Source organism: Taudactylus pleione, unplaced genomic scaffold (genome assembly GCF_031769625.1).
Source record: "Taudactylus pleione unplaced genomic scaffold, aTauple2 ptg000231l, whole genome shotgun sequence".
In the NCBI taxonomy this organism is placed as follows: Eukaryota; Metazoa; Chordata; class Amphibia; order Anura; family Myobatrachidae; genus Taudactylus; species Taudactylus pleione.
The window spans coordinates 4,114,529-4,124,534 of NW_028284633.1; positions in this window are offsets into that span (position 1 = coordinate 4,114,529).

The following is a 10,006-nucleotide window of genomic DNA, read 5'->3' on the forward strand; positions in this document are numbered from 1 at the left end:
GGGCTGAACCCATACTGTACAAACTGGCCTATGGACTGCATCGTTACAGAAGAAGCAAGAGAAAGAACCAATGGGATCATGCCAACTCGTTCTAATGTATTGCCTATCTCTGTAAGGGTACATAAGCAAGCACTCTGGATCTGATAGGTAGTCATCTTTCTTTTCTGTTGACGGAGGTTTCATAGTTGATGCCAGGAAATCTGGATCCAGAGCGCAAGCGTATGTATCGACTGTACCTTGTGATTGTATAATTTGTTTGCGCTAATTTTATCTAGATCACAGCGTGTAACTATATGCTTTTTGGTGAATAATATCTTTTTGTGCTTTGGAACCACAATCAAAGTCTGGAAAGCAATTATTTCTTGTGCGACTTACAACACTAAATAATGACATTTAGGGTGTATAGATCATTAGGTATTCATAGTTGGGGGCTCGTAGAGTGAGATGACGCTGCCAATTTACACGGTAACACACGGTTTCGGTCTCTCATCAAAGGGTGGAGGCGCCAAACGTAGGAAAGAACAAAATTGTGCCTTCGAAAAACTGCTACCACTTGATGCTGAGAGACCGCTATCCGTTATTGTGTGAGTTCAAGGAGCGCTGATTAGAATCCAGGGACAAGGAAGGAAAAAGTTTGTTTTCATTCGTAGATAAAGGTTAGTGTTAAAAGTTAATATCGTTGCAAGTAGAATAATTTTCAATAGGTGATTATTCTGCTCCTCGTTATACAAGCCGAATATAATGTCAGGCGAGGCTGCTGTGTATAACGGGAGGGAGTGCGTGAACGTAGCTTACTGAAAATCATTCACCAATCGAAATTCTCTCAAAATTGTTAAGCGTTTACTCAGATGGGTGCAAGGCAATCTCTAGTAATTGTCGATGATGTGCTGGTGGTGGAAGGGCCGCTTGGATCGGCCAGGTATGTTATGTTTAAAAAGTATGGTGCGTACGCTACAGCGTACTGTGACATATGGGTCAAAATGACCAAGAAATGTAGAACACCTTTTCCTAAGATTGGCAGCTTTGATTCGGAGGTTCTGAACAATTTCAGAGACAATATATGTTTAGTGAAGTCTCTGAAGAAAAGGGTAAAGTTTAGTGATTGCTTGAAGTTGTGGCAGCATGAGGGGGATATGTGGCTTAGCAGTGTGCACACGATGCAAACTAGCGTCTCGCGCATGACGCAAGGGAGCGCGCACGTAAATAGCATTGCGTGTGCGCCGCAAAGTAGCACGCACGCACAGCTAGGTAGCGTTGCGGAATATAATGTCAGTTGCACACGCGCACCACCACCGCCCTATGCGAATGGGGGTGAAGGTAGTCGATCTAAAAACTCATAAAAATGTAACAAGTAACTTGTACCCCCTTCTAAGTATCTATAAGGAACATGTTTATGATGCAGATGATGAACCTGTTGTGATGTCCACTCTCTCATGTTACACAAATGTTAAATATACCACCACATAATGCACAGGTAGCTGCCCCGCTAGTACCAGAGATGGAGGTAGCCCCACCAGTGCAGGAAGTATTAACACCCACTTTAACAGTAGCGGAGAATACTAATACCATACGTAGTAGCAGTAGGCTTAACCCTCAACTAGGTAATCAGGCCAAAGGTAGCATTGTGGCAGGCATCCATCCTATCCAGACAATAACTGTTCCCAATGGGAATCCGGATGCACATGGTGTAGTGGCCACAAGGGATGTAGCGATGCATTGTCCATGGACATGAGCAGAACTACGTTCCATAATGACAGATTTCCCCGACCCTAGGAAAGAACTAGCAAAGTGCCAGAGATTTGTAAAATATTTAGGTAATGCTCATGAGCCAACCAATAAAGATTGGCAAGTGGTATTACGGCATGTCTTCCACACAATACCAACGTGAAAAAGTTTATCACGGCCTGTGTATTGGATGGAGATAGTCCCATAACTGATGAAGGTAATCAGGACAATATAACCCACAAAGAGAGTGAGTCTGCAGCAGATTATTTTACCAGAGCGCTGCAGACTATTACCCAATACACAGGCATAGAGGATATAAAGGACAACACCCATCACAGGGAAATGACAATCACAGTGCTTATGGATGGTCTTAAAGACACTCTAAAGGCCAGGGTTCAGACCTCACTTCCTGGTTGGAGAGGAGTTACGGTAGACACACTCAGGGAATCTACAATTGAACATGATAAAAACATCTTTAGGAAGAGAGAAATGCAGAGCGAGAAACTAATGGCTGTTAGTATCCAAGCTCTGGAAGGAATGCAAATAACACCGCAGCACTCTTATCACATTTAGCCACAATACACTAATCCCATACAACCTCCAAACCCTTATCCCTATACACAACCACAGTCTTTACTCATTCCCCAATCCACACAACAACAATCTTTCACAACATGTCAACCATGAAGGTGTTATAGATGTAACAAGGAGGGACATATAAGTAAGTTCTGTAAGGCTAGGAAATGGGAAACTCCAAACCAGGGAACTCCGAGATACCCACAGAGGGGGCACCCACAACAGACAGGACAATTCCAGCCATCACCTGCTCACGTAGGTGAATGCTTTGCTGGAAGATAGTCAGCTCTAGGGGTCAGGTCACACCTGTAGTCTACAGCCAGTCAAGTTAACTGGGAGTACTAGGGAAGAACCTGTAATGACAGTTGATGTAGCTGGTACTAAACTTTATTTTCTTGTAGACACAGGGACAACCAGATCAGTGATAAAATCTCCATCTAATTTACAGGTGACCAGCAAAACAGTACCAGCAATGGGTGTAACGGGTAAAGGGCAACATTTTCTTTAAGCAAATCTGCAGAGGTCACTATCGGGCCATTGCATATCAGGCATTCCTTTCTCCTGGCAGCAGCGGCTCCTACTAACTGGGAAGGGATGTTATGTAAAATGGGATGTGTCATTTATTGTACCCCTGATGGTATATTTTTAGATATCCCAGAGAGAGTTGCGCACGAGGTGAGGGATATATTGGACACTCCCCAAAGGTTAATGTTTCACTCTACTGTTTCAGATAAGAATCCATCTCCGGTAGAGCAGATGTTATCTCAGATACCAGGTTCACTTTGGACCAAGGATGGACAGGACACTGGATTGATGGCAAATGTAGCTCCCATAATGGTAAATCTAAAAAGCGGTAGGCAAGCTCCAAAAAATTCCCCAGTACCCGTTAAAACAGGAGGCAGAGATAGGGGTTTATCCAATAATTGAGCGGTTATTACAACAGAGAATTTTAGTTCGTACAGCGAGTGTAGCCAACAATCCCATCTTTCCTGTGAAGAAGAGTGGTGGGAGGGGTTATAGGCTGGTACAGGACCTTAGAGGGGTTAATAAGGTGGTAGACAGCCAATTCCCCGTATTGCCGAATCCAGCTGTCATTCTCATGCAGATCCCACCAAATGCAACCCATTTTACTGTCATTGACTTCTGTTCTGCCTTCTTCTCTGTCCCTCTTCATCCTGACTGTCAGTACCTATTTGCATTTACATACAGGGGGTACAATACACATGGACACGACTGCCCCAGGACTTCATAGACAGCCCCAGTATCTTCTCCCAGGCCTTACACGACTGTTTACAATATTTTCAACCTGCCAATGGATCTGTACTAATACAATATGTAGATGATTTATTGTTGTGTTCTGATTCATTTGCCATGTTTAAATGATACTAAACTACTGTTGCTTCATCTATCACAGACAGGACACAAGGTTGCTAAGGACAAATTACAGCCATGCCAGTCCAGGGTTAAATATTTGGGACACTGCCTAACCCAGGGGTTACGACATCTGACCACTGACAGAATCCAGGCCATACAGACCATGACACTGCCGCAGAACCAAAAACAAATCCGTATCTTCTTGGGAATGTGTGGATACTGCAGAATGTGGATCCCAGGTTTTTCAATTTTGGCTTTACCATTACAGGACTTTTGAATCAGATCTTTACTGCAAGACCTGACATACAGGATACACCTTTAGAAAATGTAGATGTGACATTTTACACAGATGGGAGTTGTTATAGACAGACTGACACTGGAGAGTTATGTACAGGTTATGCTGTGGTAAATGACGAGGACGTTATAGAAGCCAAACCCCTTGGTCCACCCCACTCGGCCCAAGTGGCAGAGTTGGTGGCACTAAGGAGAGCATGTGATTAGCAATAGGCAAATCTGCTAATATCTACTCTGACTCTAGGTACGTCTTCGGGGTAGTACATGATTTTGGTGCTCTATGGCATCTAAGAAATTTGATGACAGCAACAGGAACACCAGTCGCACACTCAAAACATATAAAAGAACTACTGACAGCGATCCAACTGCCTAAGGCAGTGGCCATCATTAAGTGTAAAGCCCATACATACAAGAATGATCCGGTGCCACTGGGCAATAACAGGGCAGACGAAGGTGCCAAATGGGCATCAGGGTTGAGAGTAAACATGCCAATTAATCATTGATGATGTTTTTCCAAATGATTGATATGCAGAAATTAATTGAGATGCAAAATTTGTGTTCCATTCAGGAAAAGGCAGTCTGGAGGTCCAAGGGATCTGGGCAAGAGTCCTCGGGACTCTGGAGAGATGGACAAGGTAAGCTAGTGGCTCCCAAGGCGTACTACCCAAGCCTGGCTGAGGCAGCGCATGGTCTGACTCACCTGGGAAAGCAAGGTATGTGCAAGTTGGTGAGAGCATACTGGTGGGCACCGGGTTTTTCTTCCGGAAAAGAGAGCAATGTCCTGTTGGACCTGCTTGAAGAAAAACATTGGGAAAACAATCCCTACCGAGCCATTTCACATTCCTCTGAGCGACAAACCTTTTTAGGTAATACAAATTGATTTCATCCAATTACCACCCTGCAGGAATCTCAAGTATGTGTTAGTGTGCACTGATGTGTTCTCTAATTGGGTTGAGGCATACCCAGCTGCCACTAATACTGCTGCATTTACTGCTAAGAAAATTGTTCAGGAGTTTGTATGCAGATACGGTATCCCGAGAATTATTGAAAGTGATAGGGGTACTCATTTCACAGGTGATGTCTTCCAAAACATGTGTAAGTTGATGGGTAATAATAGGAGACTTCACACCCCCTACCGACTGCAAGCCAGTGCCAAGGTGGAAAGGAAGAACGGTACTATTAAAAATAAATTAAGTAAGATCATGGCAGAAACTGAACTGGGGTGACCAGAAGCACTACCACTTGTCCTTCGTAGTATGAGGACAACTCCTAGACCCCCTCTCAATCTGTCCCCCTTTGAAATACTGTTTGGTAGACAACCTCATTTGATTATAAGTCCGCAGGAAGATTTGAAAAGTAACAACGAGGTTACTGTAAGGTATCGTATAACAATGAGTAAACAGTTAAAGCAGCAACAGCAGAAACTGAAATTGTTGTCACATGATATGCCTGAAACAAACTGTCATGATGTTGAACCTGGAAAATTTGTTATGATCAGAAATTTCTTGCGTTCAGGTTGTTTGACAGATCGGTGGGAAGGTCCATATCAGGTGTTGCTGACAAGTACAACTTCCTTGAAAGTGGCAGAGAGAGATACCTGGGTCCATTCCACTCACTGTAAGAAGGTCAACCAACCGGTGCAGAGACAAGGCAGAATCGAGGCAGATAACATATACCTGTCAATTGCGAGTCTGTTCCGGGAGGGGTAAAGGTTGCAGTGAGAGACCTGAGCTAAAGGAAATTGTAGATCATTGTTTTCAGCAATGGAGTGGCCTACTGTGGTTATCTTTGAGTTTTCTCTCAGAGTTCTCATCATCCTGGGTTGTTTCGGGATCTCTGGTTTCTGTGACGGAGAACAGAGGACGGAGAGGGGAGCTGATGGTGATATCGATGGAGTGGAGTTGGGAGAAGGAGCAATACAGTCACAAACCCATTACAGTAATTGTTAAGAGATCTGCTATTTTGGAAACTCAGAGACAGTGTGAAGGTCTATCGTCTGAGGATTATTGTATTTGTGAGTTTTGTGTGTCCCTAGTCGATGAGAGATGCATCCAACGGTGCCAGTGCAAGTATAACTAGTATTGGGGTGGGTATCTTTTAGAGGATTATCATACCATGGTGGGCAAAGTTTTAAACCAAACTGACTGTTGGGTGTGTTCTCACGTACCCCAAGGACAGCATACTGTAGGATTAGTGCCATTCCCATTAAATGTCTGTGAAATTATAGAATCACAAAGAGGACATGCACTAGATGGAAAATTTCTTAATACCAATCCACCCCATTTTAAACTCCACCAGTACCAAGTAGATAAATCACTTTTATGTTTAAACATTACCGACTTCAATAAACCAAGAAGTTGGGAGGTGACTGGGAATAACCAGACAATGACCTTCTCCTTAAGAGCTGATTATGAGCCTATAAATTTTGAACTGTTACACACAATTAGGTTAAGTGGGAAATACTTCCGGTATTGTTATACACTAAGTGACATCAAAGAAATGGTTGGAAGAGTACCAGAAGGGTACTGTGCCAATATTATACAACCAGAAACGTGTGTTAGCCAGATAGGAGAACCTGAGATAGGATTATTTGTTAGGGAAATGTGTTGGATGATTATGTTGCATTCTATTCCTTAAGTTCTCCCCGATGATATATATTTTATTTGTGGAAGAAAAGCGTATAAGTGGCTCTCTCCGAGTTCCGAAGGTTTGTGTTATCTGGGAAGAGTACTCCCAGAGGTTATGACCCTTACACATGGTGAAATGCTTGGTATTCATAAAAGCACACCATCACCATATCTTCACACACAATATGTACACAGAGACAAAATAAATATGATACCTGGTGAGGTACATAAAGCCACACAGTTAATTAGTGAGACAACTGGCTTTCAAGTTTTAGTAGCATTAGATCCCACCAGGATCGCACGGGGTACTCTAAATTTATGATATATTCAAGATCTTGCAAAATTAATAGATAATATCACCGAGATGTATGATGACACGTTTAGGTATACAGGTAGGGAGTTACAGGCCTACAAGAAAGAACTGGTGCAACATAGACTAGTGTTAAATTATCTAACAGCTGTCACTGGAGGGTACTGTGTGACCTTAGCCACCCAATTTGGTGTAAAGTGTTGCACATACATCACAAACGATACTAGTGACCCCAAGGAGGTAATAGACCGGAAGATGGATAAAATTCTGAAGTTAAAATGGGAATTTGGGAAAACCAAAATGTTTCAGTGGCTGAAGTAGAGGAAAAGGTTGAAGAATGGATTTCTTGGTTGAACCCAGTGAAATGGTTCTCCGGTCTAGGAGAGTGGATCCAGGAAATGGTTGCTAGTATAGGTAAACTCCTGATCCTCATACTGGTTGTCATCATAGTAATTGGCTTATGTGTCAGGTGTGTTCCTACTGTGTTGAAATGTGGAAAATGTAAAGATAAGGTAAATCGAAGGAATGAAATTATGATGGTGGTCAGTAGTAACAATATGAATACTGAGGTAAATGAAGGACTGCATTACAACCCTGAACTAGAATGTACTATCAGATGATGTATACTTTTAGACATGCATGAAATGTATTATTATATGTTATCTTAAAAATCTTAATTAATGTAAGTCCTTATCCCCTTCAAGACTTCCTTTATAGGTTAGGTGCATCCAAACACCTTTCCCATGATCTTCCAAGATCGGCGGTCTATGTATAAGGGTAGTTTTATGTCCCTCCTAGAGACAAATTATTGATGGTTTAAGAACCACCTTGTGCCATCCCATAATATAACATTAAATAATACGTCATAGTGTAAGACTAAATTAATTTTAAAATCAGAGTGTGACAGCGTATTGTTTGCTATCAAAGGGTGGACTGTCGAAGCCGGATGATTGGCTGAGACAGAATCTGTTAAAATCAAAATCTGCACGACGCCATTTTGCGAATGGCAACAAGACGCCATTATGCAAATGGCCGCCCAATGCCATTTTTAGCGAATCTCACACAATATCATTCCTTACGAGATGTTATTATTTAGCGTCGTGTGTCTCCTACGCAATAGAACACTATTAAAAGTCCTTACTAATACTATAAACCCATTTATTAATACCCATAATAGGAACAACCCTGCAAAACAAGGACCACGGTGCACTCCACAAACACGTAGACGCACAACGCTAACTAGCGTCTTTTCTTAAAATCCCTACACTTACGCATTGCACACTTACACAGAGAGGTTCCCTAAGTTAATATTCAAGGTTTTATTCATTATTAATTATGTTATGAAGTGACTGTATTCAAGATCTAAGGTTTAGTACATGATAAGCAGACCGTGTTTGGTGCTATTCTAAACCACTGTCTATTTGCAGATCTCTGGTTCCATCGGCAGGGAGATCGCAACATGTGGCTGCAAATTATGAATCATAGAGAGTTAGGCATTGAAATGTACTCTTTAATGCAATGTTTAGTAGCCAGTTTAGACTTGTTCTTCGGCGGGAAAACACACACAAAAAGCCGTTGGAGGGCTGAACCCATACTGTACAAACTGGCCTATGGACTGCATCGTTACAGAAGAAGCAAGAGGAAGAACCAATGGGATCATGCCAACTCGTTCTATTGTATTGCCTATCTCTGTAAGAGTACATAAGCAAGCACTCTGGACCAGATAGGTAGTCATCTTTCTTTTCTGTTGACGGAGGTTTCATAGCTGATGCCGGGAAATCTGGATCCAGAGCGCATGCGTATGTATCGACTGTACCTTGTGATTGTATAATTTGATTGCGCTAATTGTATTTACATCACAGCGTGTAACTATCTGCTTTTTGGTGAATAATATCTTTTTGTGCTTTGGAACCACAATCAAAGTCTGGAAAGCAATTACAGTATTTCTTGTGCGACTTACAACACTAAATAGCGACATTTAGGGTGTATAGATCATTAGGTATTCATAGCAGATATCTCCTTTAACTGCTGTGATCTCTCCTTTCCCGCTGGCAGCCGCATCCCCCATAAGTTTCTATGTGATGCTGCCTTATTTACCAATTTCTGGAGTGCGAAGAGATTGGTCCCCACAGCTAACGCCATCTGAAGATGCTGGTAGCCCATTGTAGCCTATGGGCTACACATCACATATTCAGCCGGCAGAGGGTTCCCCTGGAAATTGGCGCTGTCAGCGAGACCGCACATGCGCAGTAGCCCTGGCAGCACTCTGGGCACATCGATAGACAAGCCCTTTTTGGAAGCCCTGTTCCTTTGGGTGCTCTATAATACATCCCGTCCATGTAATCGCACTCTGCCATGCGATCATAATATTGTCTCCAGATCGCATTGTAAATGCGATTAATGATAAATGTGCCCCTCTGCCTCTATAGATGCATATACAGCTACACCCATCCCTCTCTCTACACACACACACAGCCAGGGGCGGCAAGAGCTGCGCCGGGCCGGATTTAATCACGGAAGTCGCGGCCACGCCCCCTTAGGCTACTTTTTTTTTTTTCATGGGCCGGGGAGGGGGGCGTTGTGAGCCTCCCAGCCCAACGCAAAGCCGGGGGGGCGCACAATCAGTGTGATCGCTCCCCCCCCACAGACATAGGAGACTGCTGCGGCTGCTGCTCAGGAGCCACGAGCAGTCTCCCACTGCAGCCCAGCACACGGCAGCGTGTGGTGGGCTGCTGTGAGCTAAGAGGGAGGGGGCGGAGCTTGACCTGGGGCCCCCGCAGGGCCCCTCTAGTAAGCCCAGGCCCAGGTAATTAGTACCTGCTCCCTCCCCTCTCGGTGCCCCTGCACACACATCTCGCTCTCTTTCTCTGATCCTTCCCACTGTCTTTTTCAAGTTATCTCTCTCTCTCTCTATACCAACCTCTCTCTCTATATATGTATATACAAAGTGAAGAAGAGAGCACTCACCAGTCTTCTTCATACAAAAGGTAACATTGGTAGTTTATTTACTCACATCATGACAATAAACAGCATGTCGACGTTTCGGGTCCCATGCGATCCTTTGTCGAGACCCAGAAACCACAATTCTCCGTTGGCTATC